Source organism: Sorex fumeus, unplaced genomic scaffold (assembly GCF_029834395.1).
Source record: "Sorex fumeus unplaced genomic scaffold, SorFum_2.1 ptg000002l, whole genome shotgun sequence".
NCBI classification, from domain to species: Eukaryota; Metazoa; Chordata; class Mammalia; order Eulipotyphla; family Soricidae; genus Sorex; species Sorex fumeus.
In genome coordinates this window covers 5924989-5948007 of record NW_026606059.1, presented here as the reverse complement: position 1 = coordinate 5948007, position 23019 = coordinate 5924989, and the positions used below count along the sequence as shown (strand labels likewise).

At 51.8% G+C, this 23019-nt stretch overlaps 1 protein-coding gene across 2 annotated transcripts in view; it reads right to left on the bottom strand.

Annotated features, from left to right (window-relative positions):
- LYN (LYN proto-oncogene, Src family tyrosine kinase) overlaps positions 1-18638 on the bottom strand; it is a 123142-nt gene extending 104504 nt beyond the window's left edge. For both annotated transcript variants that reach the window (XM_056107440.1, XM_056107483.1), the window contains exon 1: positions 18506-18638. The gene's annotated coding sequence lies outside the window, so the exon portion shown is untranslated. The remainder of the gene's footprint in view (positions 1-18505) is intronic.
- Positions 18639-23019: the final 4381 nt, after the last annotated feature.

Below are 23019 nucleotides of genomic sequence, written 5' to 3'. Positions count from 1 at the left end.
ACCAACGGATGCAAGGAAGAGGAACTCCCCTCACTCGGTTTCTCCTCTGACCACCCCTGCGCAACCAAACAGCCCTCCCGCCCCTCCGTGCAAGACACTTCGTTTTTTTCCAGCTTAAACCCCCATTTCAAAACCGAGTTCTGGCTCCAGCCCAAGCGCGCGTCTGGGTTCAGATTGCGGCCTTTTCAAACTCCTAGTGATTTCCGTATTGTTGCACAGAATACACTCCCTCCAGACTCCGATAACCAAAATGTTTATTTTAGCCCAAAGAAAAGCAAATATGAACTATTTGTCCAACCTCTATTGTGCTTCGAATACACCTGCATAAATAATCAGAGAGAAGCGCCACGAGACTCTCTATTGTTTATCCTCACATCAGAGAAGACACAGAACGCAGTGAGATGATGGACACAAGGTCGTGCCTCCAGCCGTGACACTCATGCCTAAACGTGGCCCCTGGCCACGAGCCGGGATGTCTGTCCGCCACCCTCAAGGGTGAGGTCTGTCACCAAGAACAGAATGATCAGACGCTGCCTCGGTGACTGTGCAGCTCTGGCACCCCGTGAAGGTCCAATCACACCCATTTCCTAGATGGGAGAACTGGGGCCCAGAGGCCCCACCTGCACCAAGCCTCCAGGCCGAGCACTGTGTCACCCAGAGCCTGCAGGAGCAGCAGTTACAGAACCAAGTGGCACATTCACTCCTCTGAGAGCTCAGTGTCTTTGCTCCTTCCCAAACAGCTTCTGTTCTGCCTTGGAGGACTCTAGTGGACGGAAACTTTATAATTTTTTTTTGTTTTTATGCTTTTGGGGTCACAGCTGGTGATGCACAGGGGTTCCTCCTGGCTCTGCACTCAGGAATTACTCCTGGCAGTGCTCAGGGGACCATATGGGATGCCAGGAACCGAACTCGAGCCGGCCATGTGCAAGGCAGACGCCCTCCCCCCTGCACTATAACTCCAGCCTGAAACTTTGTATTTTTTAAGTAGCTCTTAAAAGAGGGAAGATACTTGCTTATCTTTCGTTTACTAAGAGCAATTCAGCCACCCCCATCTCAAACGCGATTAAGAGATTAAGCCGTAAGGCAACTGTCTTGGTCGACTTTTATGAAATTCTCAAAGCTCTGTCAGTAAAACCAGAAATGTTCATCCAAAGTCAGGTACAACATATTCAAACCGAGTCTCCCTGAATCCTTTGGAGACAGAAAATAGATCAGTGGCTGTCTAGCTCAGGAGGACCGGAGGTTGGGAAGACCACTAATGAAGACAGGATTTTTTTTTTTTTCAGATTGATAGAAATGTCAAATTAATCATAGAGAGGGTCACAGAAACTCTCTGAACATACTAAAACTCACGGCCTGTGGACTTTAAGTGGGCAAAGCAAGCAGTATGTGAATTATCTCTCGGTAAAGCTATTACTTATAAAACTATTCTCTATCATTCAATTTTTTTTAAAGAGTGTGTGCGTGCAAACACACACACACTCACACACAAACACACATTTTTGTTTTGTTTTGTGGCGACTCAGCAGCGTGGGGCCCAGCCTATAGGACAACAGTGGCTTCACACCAGCAGACAGGCCCCTCGGTCCCCGGCCCCAGGTGTGCGTCTGGATCCCAAGGGAAAGAGACGAGAGACGGGCATCTAAACCGGCTTCTTTGGAAAAGCAGCCAAGCTTCCTGAGAGCATCTGGAACCATCCTGCTCTTTCGAGCAAAAGTGGCTGCAAGTCGCAGGCCTGCATTTTCATGACCAGTGAGACTCAAGACACAGTTTCTGGATGATGAATAAGGGAAGATTGCTTCTTGAGTGAATACATTCCAGGGGTCAAGTTATGTCTCTGTCTCACCCCCAACAAAAACAAATGCCAAGCCCGCCCGGGGCAGACCCACAGTGAGTGACAGGGCACTCTGTTCCGTCACAGCAGAAAGAGGGAGGCCTTTTCCTCCCTGGAGCCAGCTCAGAATCCCCACTCTTCCCCCTCAGTGCCGCCTGGGCTCTGCCGTGTGATCCGATGTGGGTCTGAGAAACCACCCTGACTGTCACCACCACATTTGCATTCATAGCTTAGCTGTGCAGAGACAAGTAGAAAAACAAACTATATATGGCAAGTGCCAACTAATTTTACTAAAAATTGAATTACAAGGTATTTAAAGAAGACTGCTCAAACTCACGTGTGGCAGTTTTAGTCGTGTGCAAAACAGGAAAACTTCTTTTTCAACCGAAAGGTCGTGATTCACAGAGAGATGCCAGGAGCAGCCAACTCCCCAGGTGCCAAACTCCGTCTGGTCGTCACTGTCCCACTGTGACCAGAGATAAGCTTCCCCGGGTTACCGGCCGTGGACCCTTTATTCCGTTCATCAGCCAGTAGCCGCCTTTGAGGAGAGAAAGTGCTATTTGGAGAAGAGCTGGGGTGGGCACGCTTCTGCTTTTTGATCTGCAGTGGTTACATGAGGGTGTTCTTTGAGCTGAACTTTCCTGGGGTTTGTCCTTACCAAATGAGTCTGGTATCGTTCGGCTCAAAGAAGAAAGCAGCCCACTCCTGTAGTAAGGGGGAAAAATGCCCTCGAAGCTTATTAAACTCCACCAGAACTGTTATTTCCTGATGTGTAATTTAGAATCAATAATACATGGCTAGAAATAATAGCCTTGTGATCCAATCCTTTCCAGAAGGTACCGTAAGGTAGGCACTGAGCTGGTATTTACACACTTCAAAAGATAGGGTGGGCATTTTTTTATTTATTCATTTATTTTTTGCTTTTTTGGGTCACACCCAGTGATGCTCAGGGGTTACTCCTGGCTCTGCACTCAGGGATTTCTCCTGGCGGTGCTTGGGGGACCATATGGGATGCTGGGAATCGAACCTGGGTTGGCCGCATGCAAGGTAAACGCCCTCCCCACTGTACTATCACTCCGGCCCGGAAAGGACATCTTTACCGTGTGGCTGGACGGTGCGGATACCTCAGCTGAAAGCTCCTGTTCTCTCACACCACAGCCATTTTGCTATTCTGTCACAAAGTGTTCAAGATATGACAACCTCCTCTTCACCCCTCAGTTTGGTAGGCAACTCTCAATCACGGGGGGCCTGGAGAGATAGTACAGCAGGTAAGGCCCTTGCTGTACCCCCATAGGGTTCCCCAGTCCACCAGAAATGATCCCTAAGCTCAAAGCCAGGAGTAAGTCCCGAGCACAGCCAGGTGTGGCCCCCCGAATACAACAAGAATTTCACTGCATCAAACTCAAAAACAATCTCAAGAATCCCCTCATCCCTCAAGCAGCAGTTCCAATCCCGGAGGGGGGGGGGGGTTCTGCTCCCTCTGGCTCTCAGGGGACCAGGCTGAGCTGGGGTGGAACTGGGCTCCCACAGGCCGAGCACGGACCCCAGCCCTTTGAACCCAGCTCCTGGAAAAACATTCTTCAGTGATGATATAACACATACCACAAGATTTACATCTTAACCATTTTAAGTGTAATATTTAGTAATATTAAATGTCATCATATTCTTATATAACAATCACAGTCAGTCATTTCTAGAATTCTTTTTATCGTGCAAACAGTGAAAGTCTAGGGCTGGGAGAGCGCAGGGGTGAGGTGCTTGGGAAAGAGTAGGGGTGAGGTGCTTGGGAGAGCGCAGGGGTGAGGTGCTTGGGAAAGCGCAGGGGTGAGGTGCTTGGGAGAGTGTAGGGGTGAGGTGCTTTGAGGAGTTCAGGGGTGAGGTGCTTGGAAAAGAGTAGGGGTGAGGTGCTTGAGAGAGTGCAAGGGATGAGGTGCTTGGAAGAGCGCAGGGGTGAGGTGCTTGGAAAAGCGCAGGGGTGAGATGATTGGGAGAGTGCAGGGGTGAGGTGCTTGGGAGAGTGCAAGGGTGAGGTGCTTGGGAAAGAGTAGGGGTGAGGTGCTTGGGAGAATGCAGGGTGAGCTGCTTGGGAGAGTGCAAGGGTGAGGTGGTTGGGAGAATGCAGGGTGAGGTGCTTGGGAGAGCGCAGGGGTGAGGTGTTTGGGGGAGCACAGAGGTGAGGTGCTTGGGAAAGAGTAGGGGTGAGGTGCTTGGGGGAGCGCAGGGGTGAGGTGCTCGGGGGGAGCGCAGGGGTGAGGTGCTTGGGAGAGCGCAGGGGTGAGGTGCTTGGGAGAGCGCAGGGGTGAGGTGTTTGGGGGAGCGCAGGGGTGAGGTGCTCGGGGGGGGAGCGCAGGGGTGAGGTGCTTGGGAGAGCGCAGGGGTGAGGTGCTTGGGAGAGCGCAGGGGTGAGGTGTTTGGGGGAGCGCAGGGGTGAGGTGCTCGGGGGGGGAGCGCAGGGGTGAGGTGCTTGGGAGAGCGCAGGGGTGAGGTGCTTGGGAGAGCGCAGGGGTGAGGTGCTTGGGGGAGCGCAGGGGTGAGGTGCTCAGGGGAGCGCAGGGGTGAGGTGCTTGCTTTGCAGTCAACCCACGTTCTATACCCAGCACCGCCTCTGGTCCCCCAAAGCTGTGCCAGAAGCAATCCCTGTGCCCCTCTGGGTATGGCCCCAAACCCAAACAAACAAGCAAAAAAGAAACTCTGCTTATTTATCCGTATTCCCATCTCCCCTGCCTCAGAAGAAATGAGCATTCTTTCTTCTGGTGATTTGATGATGCCCGTGGAAGTGCAATCAGACTGTTTTGTCCCTCTGTGACTGACCTTACTCCTTGACAGAATGTCCTCAAGGTTTGCCTGGGCTGTAACCAGCATCAGGATTTTCTCCTCTTTCAAGACTGCGTAATATTCCAGTAGCTGCAGCTGTTACATGTACGGCCATTCGCTGACCAAAGGACACTCGGGTCGCTTTTCCACATCCGGGGCCATGTGAATAATACCGTGTTCTAAGCATGGTTGTGAAAGCTCCCTCTGTGAAAGCTGTGTTCCCATCCTTAATTTTGCTGTTGTGTGGGGGAGACTTTGAGCCACCCCTGGCGACCCTTGAGGGCTCCACGCAGCTCTGCACACTTGGCGGGGGGCAGGGAGTAGATCCTGTGGTGCCAGGGTCAGTGGCAGGCCGGGCAACGCTGGGCAGCCCTGCACTGCCTCTCGCCCTGACTCTAACTCTCAGCGTCAGCTCACCGGGGACTCTGCCGGGTTTTTCAGGCCTGCTGTCCACTTCCCAGCTCCAATTCTGCCCCATCTGATATCTGTGTTGGCAGCAGACACGGGCTCCTCCACATTCTTGCCCACACTGGACTATTTTCTGGCTTTGTGATGGCTGCAGTTGTTTGTTGTCGTCTGATAGACGCCCTCCCAGGGAACTTTCTTTCGGAAATAGAGACAATCACGAGTGCCATTTGCTTCCCACGTTACGTTCCTGTGTTACGTTAGGGATTCATCGCCAACTGGAATCCTCTGAGCCGACCACGGAGAGTACGTGAGTCCGGGTGGGCCAAATCCCGGGCTCAGAGGAACAGACCTGGAACCTGGGACCCCACAGGACGCCCTCCAGGCTCCCGGACGGCCCATCTCTGTGCTCGCTTCCTCCCCCCACACACACAAAAAAAAACACAGGTTCCGGGGCACTGTGTCCGGGGTCCCAGAGCTAATGTCCCAGGATCACTGCAGATCGGTCACCCCTCTGGTCTGTGACCAGCCAGGAAAGAGCCGAGGGTAACCCCACTGGGGTGAGAAACAGGTGCTCATGAATTTTTCTATTTTCCTCCAAGCACACAGTCCTAAATAAATAAAGGTAAAGGTAAAGGCCCTCCCGTTGATCGTCGATTTGCTCGAGCGGGCCCAGTAACGTCTCCATTGGAGACTTTGTTGTTACTGTGTCTGGCATATCGAATACTCTCGGTAGCTTGCCGGGCTCTCCGAGAGGGGTGGAGGAATCGAATTCGGGTCGGCCATGTTGGCCGCTTGTAAGGCGAACGCCCTACCCGCTGTGCTATCGCTCCAGCCCTCCTAAATAAATAAATACACATTTAAAAATAAATTGTGGGGGCTAGAGTGACAGGAAAGTGGGGAGGGGGTTTACCTTGCACATGGCTGACCCAGGTTTGATCCTAGGCATCCCATAGGGTCCCCCCTTGCACCGCCAGGAGTAATTCCTGAGTGCAGAGCCAGGAAGAACCCCTGAGCATTGCTAGGTGTGACCCAAAAAGACCAAAAAAAAAATTGTGGGGGCCTGAGTGACAGTACAATGGTGGGGAGGGAGGTAGGACTAAGCCCTGAGCATCCCCAAGTGTGCCGGCCCCCAAAAACCCCAAAATCAAAACAAAAAACAAATTGTCATAAATAAATTTTAAAATTAAATTGTGATTCTAAAGCACAGAACCTAAATCGCTAAAAAACATTCTTCAAAAAAGAAATTGTGGTTGACAATTATCAGCATTAATTCTATACCACTGTTGTGATATAGAATTATATAAATATATATATAGTTAGATGATATATTTATAGAATTATCGCTGGGTGCGAGAGCACAGCCCTAGGGTGTTTGTCTTGCACACAGCCAGCCCAGCCGAGCGGGGTTCGATTCTCCCGCCCGAGGGCCCGGCAAGCTACCACAAGTATCCCGCCCTCATGGCAAAGCCTTGCAAGCTACCCGTGACGTATTCAATATGCCAAACACAATAACAACAAGACTCACAATGGAGACGTTACTGGGCCCGCTTGAGCAAATCGATGAACAATCGGAGGACAGTGTTTGTTTTTGCTTTTATATGATTAGATAAATTATATAAATAACGGCAGAGCCTGGCAAGCTCCCTGTGGTGTGTTCATATGCCAAAAGCAGTAACAATCATGTTCCTCATTTCTCTGACCCTGAAAGAGCCTCAATATGCCATTGGGCTACACTAGCACGTGACAGGGACGAATGGAGACGTTACTGGTGCCCGCTCGAGCAAATCAGTGAACAACGGGATGATAGTGATACTGACAATGAGTGATATGATTAGAAGAAATACAGAAATGAACAAACAAACACCATGACAGAACGAATAATAAAGATGATGTGCCATGTTTTCCTTCCGGGGCTTTTTGTTTCTCTCCCTTCTGTGGGGGAAGGAGGCAGGTACACAGTCAACAGTGCTCAGAAGCTAGGTCCTTCTCAGTGCTCAGAAGAGCCGGAAGCTCCCACAGGCAAAGCCGAGTTCCAGCCCTGGAAGCATCTCCCCACTGGGTTCTTTGATCTTCTTCCTGTTGTTGTTGTTCTGGGACCACCCCCAATGGTGCTCGGGGCTTGCTCCTGGCTCTGGGCTCGGGAATCATCAGTCCGAGAGGTGCTTACGGGGCCGGATGCAGTACCAGGGACTGCGCCCAGCTCGGCTACGTGCAGGGCAATCTCCCGAGGCCTGCACTCTTGTTCTGGCCCTGTCTCCTCTCTCTCCCTCTCCCTCTCCCTCTCCTCCTCTCCTCCCTCCTTAACTCCTCTTCTGTTCACATGAAGGAGCATCGAGGGAACACGACTCTTTGAGAGACTGTGAAAGCGGATCCCTTCACAGAACATTCAGGGACTCGGGCCACTGCGGTTGACCTCTCATTTTTGCTGGAAGCCAGAGAGAAGTTGGCTCCTGAAATCCTCCTGTGTTGGGAAGCGTGGAGTCCTGCGAGGCAACCTCGGGCCACTCGAGACACTAACCCATGCCACAGCGAATGACCCTCCGTCAACCTAAGGGCAACTGATTTTCAAAGGAGCAGAAGCAGGTAGAAATGAGGGTAGAACTGGAGCCCAAGGGCGGAAACTGGGAAGGGAAGATGCGGTGACCGCAGCACATCAGATAAAAGGCTCTCACTATCCACTGCTGACCGGAAACGACAGCAGCCACTGCGGGGGTCGGTTGGGGGACACCGAGCACTGGAAACCCAGTATTCAAGGGAATGTGATTGCTTGTGTAAGATTAGGTACAAGACACCCACCAAAATTCTTTTGCTTTATGGGGCTGGAGCGATAGCACAGCGGGGAGGACGTTTGTCTTGCACACGGCCAACCCGGGTTCGATTCCCAGCATCCCATACGGTCCCCTGAGCACCACAAGGAGTGATTCCTGAGTGCAGAGCCAGGAGTAAGCCCTGTGCATTGCCGGGTATGACCCAAAAAAACAAAACAAAATAAAACAAAAATTCTTTCTTCTGGGGCTGGAGCAATAGCACAGCAGGTAGGGCGTTGGCCTTGCACGCGGCCAACCCGGGTTCGATTCCCAGCATCCCATATGGTCCCCTGAGCACCACCAGGAGTAACTCCTGAGTGCAGAGCCAGGAGGAACCCCTTAGCATTGCCGGGTGTGACCAAAAAAAAAAAAAAGGAGCTATGAAATTGTCACTGTCCTGTCACTGTCCTCCCGTTGTTCATCGATTTGCTCGAGCGGGCCCAGTAATGTCTCCATTGGAGACTTTGTTGTTACTGTGTCTGGCATATCGAATACATCACGGGGAGCTTGCTAGGCTCTGCTTGCCAGGCTCTCTGAGAGGGGCAGAGGAATCAAACCCGGGTCGGCTCTGTGGTGCAATGGATAGCGCATTGGACTTCTAGCAATGAAATTGAACTTGTCAAAATTTCAAATTTATATGTGGAATTCATTACACTGGGAAGAATTCAGGGTGGGTGAGTACAGGAGGGAAGACACTTGCTGGCACAGCCCAGGTTTAATCCACCAGTGCCAGAAACATTCCCCCAGCCTGGCCAGGGTCACTCCTGAGCAGCATCTGGAACAGCCAAATAAATCAATAAAAGCACGTGGACCACTGACACTCACTGGGGTTCCGGGAGATGTCGTGCATCCAATGACAGGGGAGCGTGAGTCTACACTGCCAACCCCGGCCAGAGAGATAGTACCGCGGGTAGGGTGCTCGCCTTGCATGTGGCGGATCTGGGTTCCATCCCTGGCACCCAATACGGTCCCTCCAGCTTCCTGAGTGCAGAGCCAGGAGTTAGACCCCAAACAGGGCTGGGGGCGGCCCCCAAATTAAAACGAAACACTGCAGACGCACCTAAGCTAGGTGGGCATCCGCTTTCCGGCGGGCCAGTGTAGACACAGCCCCTCTCCCCTGTCTGCGCTCCCTCCAGTCTTGGATTCCTTCTCCCGGCGGCTTGTCCACCATCTCCCCAGGGTGCTGCGTGCAGACACGCAGGACAGCCACCCTCCAGAGGTCCTTCTGAGCACCAACCCACCGGCACCCACCAGGGCTAAAGGCCACCTTCCTTCCCTGGGCAGTGGCGACTGACCAAGCCCATTCCCAACAGCTGGCCCAAGGCTACCCTGGGGTAACTCGTGGCTAACTCAGACCTCCAGAGCGAACCAGGCCTCGTTCAGGCTTCGTACTCGCTCCCTGGCTGGCAGGAGGAGGCAGGGCTGGCAGTGCCAGGGGGCGGCCCTCAGTCTAGTAGGGGGACACAATGCAGGAGATAATGTCTTAGTTCAGTTAACTGCAGCCAGAGAGGAGGGCTTATTCTCATCCTGTCCTAAATCTACTCAGCGGGAACAAGGAACTTGCCGGAAGTCACCAACACCAAAGTCGAGGGGGAAATTCACGTCCATTTAACTTGCGGGCGTGTTTCCTTCCCACCATACTGATGCTGGTGGTGTATTAGAACTATCTTCGCTCCGTTTAAAATCCATGACAGGAGCTGCATGTAAGTTCAGCAGAGTACTGGATGTGTGAGGCTCTGGGTTGACTCTCCAGCAACGACACAGAGAGAGAGAGAGAGAGAGAGAGAGAGAGAGAGAGAGAGAGAATATTGTGCAAGAACTCATTAGCTCATGGGTGTTAAATGGCATTTCTACTCAACATACTCTAACTGATTACACAATGTGGTTGTAAAGTTGCTATTTTGACCAAAATTTACCATTTTAGTTACAATGATATTTTTGCCCTATGCCAGACACAGTAACAACAAAGTCTCCAATGGAGACATTACTGGGCCCGCTCGAGCAAATCGACGATCAACGGGAGGGCCTTTACCTTTACCTTTACCTTTGTGTAGTTCCCAGGGCTGGGGGGAGAGAGAGGAGGGCAGTTAGTGTGTTTTGGGTCCTGGGTTTGTTTGGTGCCAGGGATCATGCCCAGGGCCTCATACAAGTGACCATATGCACCCCTACGAAGATAGTGGTCAGTTCGGTGGTGCTGGGACCAAGGCCAGGCTCCTGTGTGACGAGTATATCATAATAACCCAATTCATATGCTGCATGGGCAATCTCAGCACCCAGCTGCTGCCTTTTACCATCTTTCCCTTCTCTGGAATCACCCGGGAAATCACCAGATCCCACGAAAACTTGAACCACAGCTCAAAATTTCTTATTTCTTCAGTGGTATCTTCTCTAGCAAAAAGACTTGGATTAGCACTTGGATAAGATCACACCATTGGGTTCCATTACACCATTGTGTAAACACACAAAAAATGATGGACAAAGGGACGGCAGCGGCCTATCTCTCCCGCCACCTGCGTTCGGTAGTCTCCGGCCGTTTCCCCACTCCAGGGAGGTCGATGGCGATGGTTAGGTGAAGGAAGGAAACGAGGGCCAGGCTGGTTGGTCTTAGCAGCAGTTTATGACATGGAAGAAGTGTATGTCAGGAGGTACACTTCTTTATTCACTCCTGGGCATCTGCTTTCTCAATTTAAGCCTTAGTTGCCCTCACTTCCTAGCACTCCAAGGGCAGGGTCCCGATGAGGAACTGGATGGAAGGTCTCAAGCACGTGCTCTCCGAGAGAGCCCCAAAAATCCCCTTATATAGATCATGGTACCTCTAAAGGGCCCAATATAGTGATGTCATCAAAAGGAGTTACTGAAAGAACATTGAGGTGGCAGAACATACATCATTTCTTTCCATCCGCAGGACAGTAATCTTGGCCTCACCTTTCACAAACTACAAGCACTTGGATTAGCATATCAGAGACCAGTCTGCTAGAGCTTGGAATCTACATCTCAAAGACTAGCCTGCCTCTTACAGTAAGGTTTCTGTGAGATAAGGGAAGCTGCCTCTTGCAGTATACTGAAATTATTTACTGAAGGCAGATGAAGGGGAGAAATGTTCAGTCTCATCCAAGCTCATCAGGACACATGGGAAGGCTGCTTCTAGGACAGATTCTCATTTAGCAGATCAACCCACCCTAGAACAGATTTCCCTGGATGCGTTTCTCCTTCTCCTTGTCCGACCAACATAAAAGCATATATAATATAAATAATTTTGTATGGACACAGTAAGAAATACTTTTGAGCTTATAGAATTGCTCTCCTAGGGCCATCTCGATCTCAGACTGCAGTACTCAGACCAGATATCTTTCCTGTTCTTAGCAGGGTCCTAGTCTCGTCGTTACTTTTGGATCATGAGAGCATTTGCCTATGATCAAACTCTGAACCTATAGTTAAGAATTGTGGCACCTTGGCCTGGCCCATCGCGATGCCAGGGTAGCACATAACTTACCGGCTTGCCCTGGTTTCATCCAGTTCCTCGTCAGGACCCTGCCCTTGGAGTGCTAGGAAGTGAGGGCAACTAAGGCTTAAGTTGAGAAGGCAGATGCCCAGGAGTGAATAATTATTCAAGGTCAATTAAATCCTAAGTTATAAAGGATAATATTAATTAATTGTCTTCCTGTATCTATACAAAAAGGACATTGCATTAAACTATTCAAAGGACATAAGGAGAGGAGAAAGGCAATATTAACTTACAGTACAAGTTCAGTGTCCTAGAAGGATGAGACCTTACTAATTGGTTGGGGAAGAGAGCATAGAAGTGGTTACAGACAAATGACTTGGGGGCACTGTGATGGGTGCAACCTGATAAACCTAAGCTCCTTGTACTCCAACACACCATTATCATTTGGGACCATTCACTGGTGACTGCGAGGATAAACCTTCCGACAGAGCAATCAGTCTGATTTTCTCATCCCGGATTCATCTCGGTGGATGTCGCTGTTTGTTCTTCAGTAAAATCACCATCAGAGCAGTGAGTGGGCGGCAACGTCACACAGTCTAAGTGAAGTCTAGGCAAAACGCTGACGATGGTCTGGGTTGGAGGGACGGGTCAGTGTGTAAGGCCATGACGTGTGGCCAACCCAGGCTCTAGCCTGAGTGACCACCCGGAGTGACCCCTGTGCAGAGTCAGCAGTAAGCCCTGAACACCTCTGGGTGTGACCCCCACACTGAACCGTGCCAATGGTGATGGGAGAAAGTGCTTTCCACTAACAGGGTTCCGTGACACCTCTTCATTAGCACAATAAATTCAACATTTAGTCCTGGTGCCCAGGCCTCACTCTGAGTGAGCGCGGGGCCTTATCAGGCCGAGGCAGGCCCCAGGCACTGACCCCACAGTCTGAGCCGCTCTTCCTCAGCCTTCCTGGGGACTATCTACATGACTGGGCCTGACTCAGGCCTCAGGAGGCAGCAACTGAACGCAGTCCGGAGCCGGGCGGCATCTCCCAAAGCCTCATATCCACTGTGACCTGCAGTCACTCCTGCCTGGCATCACATGGCCATCTTCACCCAACGCTTCCAGATTAGGCTTCCTGCCTGCCACGCTCAGGTGATCTCAGTGCTCACCCCACTGCCATGCCTAAGCCAGAGAGACAGCGCTCCTTTCCAAAACACAGAGATATCCCAAGGAAAATAAGTGGCATTTACCCGTCTCTTAATTATTATTAGCAATAAGTACTAATAATTATCATTAATATTCAATTATTAACTACTGTTAATTAACTTGTTAGTATTAATAATTGTTGATTGCTATGGTATTGTATAAATTATTTTATAATGTATACTATAGCAGAGTGCTAATATAATAATTATAAATTGATGTAATAATTATTATCAATAATTATATCAATATTATATCAGTAACTCTGTCCGGCTAGTGCACAGTTCAAAGATGATGCATTTCTCGGGTGCCAGAACCTTATTTCTGAACCGATGTCAAGTCACCCACCAGTCACTTTGGGTTCTATGTTATAAAAGCGTCTTTCGTAATTATGTTAAGGTAATGTTAAAAGATCGCTAGAAGGTGTAACATTGTGTGACCGTACTTTCATTTCTGTACTTTCATTTCTAGTTGTTTAATGACCCTCCTCATTGAATTGGAGCTTGTGAAATTGTTGGGTTCAAGTCTGTGCTTCTAGACACACACGAAAGGTTTATTCAGGTCACACTCCTGCCAACAAACCAGGGTGACAGAGGGACTCTTTCATTGATACCTCTCTCCCTCTCTCTTTCTCTCCCTCTCTCACTCCCTCCCTCTCTCTCTCTCTCTCTGCCTTCCTCTCTCTCTCTCTCTCTCTCTCTCTCTCTCTCTCTCTCAGTAGAGATAGATATGCATTCAGGTACAAGAGAAAAATGTTTCTTGACAGGGACTATAATCAAGAAGATTTGGAAACCACTGCTCTAGCCCAAGGAATTGACAACAGGTACAGTACACTGGGCTGGGGGAAGGCACAAGACGGGCGCGCAGGCTTGGCTGGGCTGAGCCCTGGACTCCACCCATGACCTACCACATGGGCCCGAGCACCATACCAGGAACAGCCCCAGAGCGTGGTCAGCTGGGCAACCCACAAAAAAAAAAAAAAAAGTTGGGGTTGGAGCAATAGCAGAGCGGGTAGGGCGTTTGCCTTGCACGCGGCTGACCCAGGTTCGATTCCCAGCATCCCATATGGTCCCCCGAGCACCGCCAGGAGTCATTCCTGAGTGAAGAGCCAGGAGGAACCCCTGTGTATTGCCGGGTGTGACCCAAAAAGCCAAAAAAAAAAAAAAGTTGAAAGTCATTTGACGTTATAGCTTGTATAAAGAAATCATCATATCCCTGGAATGTCAACCAAGACGCCTACTTAGGGTTTCACGACGGCCCCTCTGTCGCGGATTCCAAATGTACCCATTTTTGTGGCTGGGACAAAAGGTGGTCTCCACGGGCTTAACTAGAGAGGGTTCTGCACCGGGGCCAGATTCTCTCTTTCCTCGCCCGTCTCCAACCTCCCTGTCTCTCTCCAGGGAAAAGTGAGCCAGGACAGAGCCGAGGAAGCAGGAGCACCAACCTCAGGTTGGTGGAGGTGGGGTTGCAGGCCAACTCCCGCTGGGGGCCACTCAGTGGAACACTTCCTGCTTGCCTCCTCCCTCAGGCTGCCTCAGGCCTCCCCCAGAGCCGTGCTACTGAGACCCTGCCACGCAGCTTCCTGTGGAAAGCAGAAGTGTCGTCCCTGGCGAGAAGGGCTCTAGGCCGCAAGCTTCTCCATTCCCCTCACACCCCCACCCCCCAGGGGCCTGACATTTCCAGGAAGAACCGGGGACCCGGAAGGCCCCAACCCCGGGAAGATCTCGTGGACCTAAAGGAAAAAAGCTGCATCCGCTCACCGATGCCAACAGACTCCACCACACCCGTCGTGGGAAGAGGGGAGAGGAGAGGGCCCAGGCCCGAGCTGAGGGTTGGCACAGAGCAGAGGGAACACTTTCTGGCGAGGCACAACAGGATCGGAGTTTGTCTAACAAATGAACTGCGGAAAGGAAGGAGAGAGAAGACGAAGTCCACACAAGGGAGATTCTTCCTGGAGTTCTGCACCTCACAAGGACGAGGCTGGGGCTCTCGAGAACCCCCGTGAATTCTGCAGTTCATCTTAGAGGCTCTGACCTCCACCTCTGAGCACCCTGGAAATGACCAGCGATGGCCACAAGGCCAGCCAGAAATCTCTGCACAGCCTCGGTCAGCTCCTTCCCGGGCACTCACACTGGGAGGGCAGGACGAGGGAAGGGAGCTTGGCAATACACTGAGGGTGAAATCAGTCTCAGCTTTCAAACACTCTCTGCAAAGGGGAACTGTGACATGACTGTGAATATGACTCTCCAGGCGGCTTTGTGAGAGCCAGGGGTGGGCCTACAGCAGCAGAACACACACCCTGCATGTCGGCCACACACGGCCACCAGGCACCACCATACGACCACCACCACCCTCATAAACACAACCACCACAACAACCAGCACTGCATACCACCACTACAGTTACCACCACCGCCAACCACCACTAAATCCATCCCCACAACCATCACTACCTCCACAGCCAAAACTGCATCTAACACTACAACCACCACCACTACAGCCACTACAACCGTACACTACAACCATAGCCACCACAAACACATCATCACAGCCTACCACTACAAAATCAGTCTACGCAGTACCACTTCAACCACCACGACAACCACCACAAGCAACACTCCAGGCAACATAACCAATACCACCACTGCAACCAACACCAGCACCACCACCCTCACCAAACATACAACATGGCCACCACCACACAACCACAAGGACAATTAAAACAATGACCACAACAGCCACAAACACTACAACTGCCACAAGAATAGCCACAATCACGACTATAAGAACAATCACAAGTCACTACAAACCCAAGAACAACCACCAACCGCCTCTGCGTCAGCCCCTCTCCAAGAACAACCACAACAGTCAAAGCAACAACAATAATAGTTTTGTGGCAAATACGGTACAGGCAGTTTATTCAGAACTAAGAGAAAGTACATTCAGAAAAAGATTAAACAAAAAGCACAAGAATGAAGAACAAAGGTCGTTGAAAGGCCCTGCCCCTCGTCAACCTTGATTTTTTTTTTAGCATCTACCAAAAAATCATTCAAATTCGTTATTATCAATTAATCAAGAGCACTTTCAGCTAATCAGAATCAACAAGATCTGACTGAAAGAAGGACCAATTCTTTACACTGGCCTGTTCCAAAACTTCATAAATTCCTCACTTGGCAGATTTCCAGATTTCCGTCTCTCTTCTAAACTTGGGTTCTCCCCCTCTGGGAACTTACTCAAAATAAATGTTAGGAATGATGACAGTGCGAACTCCAGGTTTCACAGTGCAAATATAAGGTGAGAAGGAAGCTGGAAGAAATCTTCCAATATTTACGACACTCCATTCTGGCCCGCCCCCTTCCGCCCTCCCCCAAAAAAAAACCTTCCTTTTATCTATCCTTAATTTCATTAGTCTTCAAAAGTCAAGAGCCCCGTGTAGACAGACAGAAAGACTTTGGACTTGGAACAAGGCCTTGCTCACGGCTGGTGCTGAGGGAGTGTGGGTGCACTGTGCATCTCAGGCCTCAGTCACAGCCAAGAGGTACGGTCCCCGTTCGTGATAAGCACACCAGGAAGCGCCTAGAAGGCCCTTCTAGCAGAGGCCGGAGGAATCCCTCTGCTAAGTTTTGCTCGCCATTTCAACGTTAACCAGCAAACGGCTGATAAGCCCCAGGGCCGGCCAACGAGCTATTCTTGAAGAAGCAGCACACAGGCCACCTCGGTAGCAAGCAGCGACCCTTCCCAGCGGGAAGCAGTGCTGGAGGCCAGACACTCCTCTCAAACACAGAACAAGTGTCCAGTCAAACCGCTTCTGTGTGCTGAGTGGCAGCTGCAGTGTCCACGATCACCAGAGACAAGAGGAGTACCTTGGGACTCTCTGCATTAAACACACACACACACACACACACACACACACACACACACACGCCTAGGGGTCAGAGAGATAATGCAGCAGATAGGGCACTTGTCATGCAAGCCGCCCATCCATCCCATGTGGGATCCCTGAACACCACCAGGAGTGATTCCTGAGTGGAGAGCCAGGAGCATCACCAAGTATGGCCCAAAACCGGAAAAAAATGAAAGCTGATTCGGGGCAAGAGAGATAGGACGAGAGCTAAGGCAGTCGCCTTGCAGGTGGCTAACCCAGGTTCTATCCCCGGTACCACAGTGGGTCCCCCAAGATCACCAGGACTGGTTCGTGAGTGTGAGCAGTCAGGTGTGGTGCCAAACAAAAACAAAACTCTTATTAAACAATAAATGAACTCTCTAATGAGTACCTTCAGCAGGCCCAAAGGCTGCAAAGTACAAATAACTCTAAAATTGGAGCCACAAAGGAACCACGGAGATGGCATAGAGGTAGGACACTTGCCTTGCACACGGCCTGCCTGGGTTCGATCCCCAGCACCCCCTATGGTCCCCGGAGCCCACCAGGAGTGATCCCTGAGCGCAGAGTGAGGAGTAAGCCCTGCGCACTGCCAGGTGTGTCTCACACACACACACACACACACACACACACACACACACACACAAACTAAAATAAAATTAGAACCACAAAGTATTAAGTCCACCCAGAGCACCTCTGCATCAGGCCTGTGACGTTGGATGTGTCACCAAAACTCTCCTTTGAGGCTCTGTCTGGCCTCTGGAGGCCCTTGTGAGGTGCAAATGAGATTAGCTGAGGAAGGGTCAGGATTCCAGGCCCTGCTGCTACGTCATTGATCAGTGTCCCCACTAAGGATCACGGTGACTTTCAACGGGACCAGCACCAGCACACGGTGTACTCATCTTTTAAATCAGTACAGCTCTGTGTGTGTGTGTGTGTGTGTGTGTGTGTGTGTGGATAATATGCTCTAATTTTATTGAGTTTCAACTGGTATGCTCGGTCGGACCAGTTGGAATCTCGGATGTTGAGGAGATTTACTTTTGAGACCAAAGAGAACGGAAACGAAGGGCTCTGAAGGTGTGTAATTCATAACCGGGCCCACCCCCACCATTCTTTCTTGCCTAGTTCTTGGAGGGGAGCCAGAGGGATAACACAGGGGATACTGCACGCAGCACTGCAAACCGTCCCCAAGCGCCCTCCCTGAGCACAGAGCCAGGAGTCAGCCCCGAGCACTGCTGAGGGCACCCCTCCCTGCAAATTCAAACCTCTGAAAGTGCGCTTTTAAGGAGCAGCATCAATTCCCCGAAGGCCACACTTGTCCCGAAGCCGTCGCCTTAGGCAGGAAGGACTTGAGCGAGCTCAGAAAGTTGCTGGTGGCCAGAGACCAGCGCGCCCCAGGGCGCAGCCGGCGGGGGTGGGGGCTGTGTCCACTCCCAAGCGCTGGGCCTGCGGCCAGTGTGGGGGGCGGGGAGGGGCTACTCGGGGCCACTCGCACCCGGGTCTTACAGCCCCGCAGCCCCGGCTGTCACAGGGCCCCAGCTGGGCGCGGCGGGGACTCTGCCCGGCTCGGCTCGGAGCCGCCGACGGCGCGTTCGGGGCGATTCGAGGGGGGGGATCCCGCCCCGCGCACGGGGAGCCGGGGGAGGAGAACCCGCGCCGCGGGGGGTCGGCGCTCGCACCCCACCCGGGCCGAGGAGGGCACCCTGGGACTCTTAAAATAACTCGCGCTTCCTCCTGGCGGCCGCGCGCGGGGGAGGCGCCTGCAGGGCGGGCGGCGGGCGGAGAGGGGCGCACCGGCCCGGCCCCGGGGAGGGCCTCGGGGAGCGCTCCAGGGGGGTCCCCGGGCGGCGCTCCGGGAGCGCCTCGGGCTCAGCCCGAGGGGAGGCGCCGGCCCGACCCGCCGACGTCACAGCCCGGCCCGGAGCCCCCCGCGGAGCCCGCCGGGGCGTCCCCGCCGCCCCCCACCCCGGGCCGCTCCCGCCCGCCGCGGGTCTCGGGCGTGGGGGTCCCCCGCGCGCCGCCGCGGGTCGCAGCCCTCCCCTGCCTCCGTCCCCTGGACCCCCGCTCCCCCGTGCTGTCCCCCGACGGCCGCTGCCCGGGCGCACCCCGGGGCGCACTCACCAGACGGGGCGGCCGCGGGGCGAGGCGGGGCGCGGGGTCCCCCGGCGCGCCAGGGCCGGAGCTGCAGGCGCCGCGCGCGGAGAGGAACTGGCGGTGGCCGGGCCGGGCCGGGGCCCAGGGACTTCCTGCCGCCCGGATTTGCATGCCGCGCCCGCGGGGCGGGGAAGTGACCGGCTGGCCGCGGCCCAGGCGCGGGGCTCGCGGTGGCTGTCGCGGCGCGCGGAGCGGCGGGGACCCCGGAGACGCGCGCCCGCCCGAGGGTCCCGCGGGGACAGCCCGCACGTCGGGCGGGCGCGGCCAGGGCTGGGCAGGGGGAGCGCGGGGAGATGCGCCCCCACCCCCGAGGGCAGGGCCGTGGGCGCTCCGGGCCTCGGGCGGACCCCGAGCGCGACTCCCCAAACTCCCCCCGACCCCCCAAATAGGCGGACGCGCAGCGCTGGGCATCGGGGCTCGGGATCCGCGCCTGGCGCGTTCCACGTTCCGCGCGCTCATGCGCGCGCCGGGCCTCGTGGGGGGCACGGAAAGGCTGGGCAGGGTTGGGGAGGGTCGGGGGGCCACGCTACCCCCAAGACCCCGCGGGCGGGGGAAGGCCCCTACACGCGAGGAGCCCGGCACGCGGGGCGTTTGCTGGGACACGGACCGCGCGGCTCCAGCGGCAACGCGGAACCCGTTTTAAGCAGGTTTTTAGAGATCCCAGTAGGAACCGAACTCCCACCACCACCCCCAGCCCCTCCGAGGTCCCATCTCTCAGCACTAACTGATGCAAACTTGGAGGTCCCTAAGCATCCCGCACCCGTAGGGCTGAGCCCCAGACTTATGGAGTGACAGGTCCCCGGGAGCACTGCTGGGTGAGTCTCCTGTGTAGATTTACAGTAAACACAGGCACAGGGTCATCCTGGGGCTCCCCTTCCCGGCCCCTGAAGCAGACTGTCTCCTCGGCAAGCCCTGGTTCTCTTGCACATCTATATTTCTTCTCTGATATTTCCTACATTAAACTTTTTCAGGGCCAGAGAGGCAGCACAGCTGGTAGCCACCATCCCACCCCCAAATAAAACTATTTTACTCCCACCCCCCAAAAAAAGCATCTTATGTTCTTGTTACAACTCGGCAAATACAGTCTACACTGAGGTAAATACTGTCTACACTGAAATGCCATCCCTGCAGACACCACATGTTGTTCTGTTTTGTATTGGGGCCACACCTGGCTGGTGCTCAGGGGTTGCTCCAGGCTCTGTGCTCAGGGATCACTCCTGGCAGTGCACAGGAGACCATATGGGATTCCTGGGTCAAACCCCGGTTGGCAATGCCATTGGCCCCAGAAACTCAGAAGTTCTAGGCAAGATGCTGCACCCTGGGACCTCAGCCTTGCACATGCTGACCAAAATAACTAAATATTGGAGGCTGGAGTGATCGTACAGCCTGTAGGGTGCCTGCTTTGCACGTGGACAACCCAGGTTCTGTACCATGTATGGTCCACCAAGCCCTGCCAGGAGTGCAGAGCCAGGAGTAAGACCTGAGCACTGCAGGGTGTCCCCCCCAAAAAAGGCAATTAAGTATTTACTTATTTGATCACTTGACTTCCCGTTAATCGTTGATTTGCTCGAGCGGGCACCAGTAACATCTCCATTTGTCCCTGTCCCATGCTAGTGTAGCCCAAATGGCGTCTGTTCGCTCTAGGAACACGAAGAGCCTCAAACCGATCGTTCATGATCTTGATGAAGAAGTCTGACCATCTGGTAGGTGGGTGGCCACGCCGTCTTTTGACATCCCGTGGAATCCAGTCGGTAATGGCTCTAGTCCAGCAGTCATCTCCAAATCTCATTACCTGACCAGCCCATCTGATTTTTGACGCCTTGGCAAATGAGACAGCGTCCCTGATTCTCGATCGTCGACGGAGGTCGGAACTCCGGATTCTTTCTCTCATTTGAGTGAAACGTGATATTCCAAGCATAGCTCTTTCGATTCCTCTTTGGGAGACCCGAATAGCGTTCTCATCCTGTTTGCGTTCGCAAACATTTACTTATTTAATAACAATCAAATAATTATTACGAGAGTCTAAGCAGCCAGTGTGGATTTGGCCCTTGTGTGAATAATAGCAAATACTGACAGAGGGTCATAGAGCACAGTCACTGTGAGATGCTTAGTTTTCTCTGGTCTGCAGTGTCCCGGTGAGGGTAACAGTTTCCATCCCAGGCTCACTCATCCACCTTGTCCCACCATCTGCTAGGGTGGCCTTTGTCACCAGAAGACCAGCAAATTGCTGCCTTAAAATGAAGCTTATGAATGGCTTACCGATCAAAAGGCGAAGTCTGTTTGGAACTTTCTGGAGTATTCTAGGATCCTGAGGGGCCATTTCCTGCACTTTTCTTCAAGATGGATATATTGCTTGCTGGGAGAGAGACAGTACAGGGGTGAAGGCGTTTGCCAACACTGGTTCAAATTTCATCACCACATACCTATTCCGAGCCTACCGGGAGTGATCCTTGAACACAAAACCAGAAGTCCTGAGCACAGTTAGATGTGGCTTAAAAACCAACCAAACAACCAAACGTATTGGCCCTCGGTCAGAGTAGTAGCTTAACAGGTTGAGCGCAGGCTTTGTGGGCAGACTCAACTCTGAATCTGATATCACACGGTCAGAGCAACTCCTGAACAAAAGCCGGAGTCGCACTGCCAGGTGCTACCCCCAAACCAAAACCAGGTCAGTGGGCAAAAGCCATCCATTGGTCCTTAATTAATAGACCTTCTACTACCAATGAGTCTTTGAGATCCAGTGGCCAATAAGTATGGAACACCAAAACTTGGCATTAGTGAATTCACCAGAAATATCTTGCTTTTTTGGCAAATGTCTCTTGATGTAAGGAAGCTATCACCATTGGCAAAACTCGCTCACTCTCACTACAGCCCACCCAGCACGGGGGGTGGGGGGTCTCTAGCTACGTTCTCTTTATTCTTAGAAGAAAAGAGAATTTTGTTCATTTCAACGTCTTAGACTATACTCATGACTCCTCAATGCACGTATTTTCTACATCTATCCTTGTTCCTTAACATTCTACAAAACCCTCGAAGATCAGGCACAGTCCAAGGCTTCCTGCTCACACCACTCCTATTCAATATAATATGAGAAGTACTTGCCTGGCAGTTGGGCAAGAAAAAGACATTTAGGGCATCCAGATAGGAAAGGGATGGGAAAGGAAGAAGTCAAGCTCTCACTATTTGCAGATGACATGATACTCTAGAAAATTCTATAGACTCTAGGAAAACGTTTCTAGAAATAATAGATTTGTAAAGTGGCAAGTTACAAAATCAGCATGTGAAAGTCCATGGCTTTCTTATGTATGAATAATGAAAAAAGAAGACAAATATTTTTTTAAAAAATGGTGCTGGGAAAACTGGGCAGGTACTTGCCAAAAAAAAAATAAATAAATAAACTCAGACTTCTTTCTAACACCATGCACAGAAGTCAAATCAAAATGGATTAAAGACTTCCATATCAGACTTGAATCTGTAAGGTGCAGAGAGGAAATCACAGACAGATGTCTCCACACTGACGCCAAAGCAGCTTCAAGGATGAAACACCACTGCCCAAGTAAACAGAAGCAAAAATCAACAAATGGGACTGCATTAAACTAAGAAGCGTCTGCATTGACGGAAACAATGACCAGAATATAAAGACAGCAAGAACTATTTACCCAACACCCATCTGATAAGGAGTTAAAATCAAAGATATATAAGGCACTGGTAGATATTTAGAAGGAAAAAAAAATCCAGGGGCTGGAGCGATAGCACAGCGGGTAGGGCGTTTGCCTTGCATGCAGCCAACATGGACTTGACACAGGTTCGATTCCCAGCATCCCATATGGTTCCCCAAGCAACGCCAGGAGTAATTCCTGAGTGCATGAGCCAGGAGTAACCCCTGATCATCGCCAGGTGTGACCCAAAAAGAAAAAAAAATCCAGCCCTATCAAAAAATGGGGAGAAGAAAGGAACAGAAACTTCCTCAAAGAAGAAATATAAATGGCACAAAGACACATGAATCTACACTCTATATCATTAGTCATCAGGGAGACGCAAATCAAAACAACAATGAGATATCATCTCAAGACATAGAGATTGAACACATCCGAAAGAACAAGAACAACCAGACATGAGGAGAAAGGGACTCTCAATTCATTGCTGACGGAAAGTATTTTTGGAAAATAATTTGGGCGCTCCTCAAAAACCTAGAAATTGAGGCTCCATATGGTCCAAAAGCAATGCAGAAAAGCCATCTACACTTCTGCGTTCTTTGCAGCGCTATTCACAATAGCCAGAATCTGGAAAGAAACCGAGTGCCCGAGAACAGACGACCAGATAAAGTAAACTATGATACATCTACATAGTGGAATAGTACGCAGCCGCCAGTAAAAAAAATGAAGTCATGAAATTTGATTATACATGGATGGGCATGGATAGTATCATATTAAGAGATATGAATCAGAGGAAGAGAGACAGACATAAAATGATTGCACTCA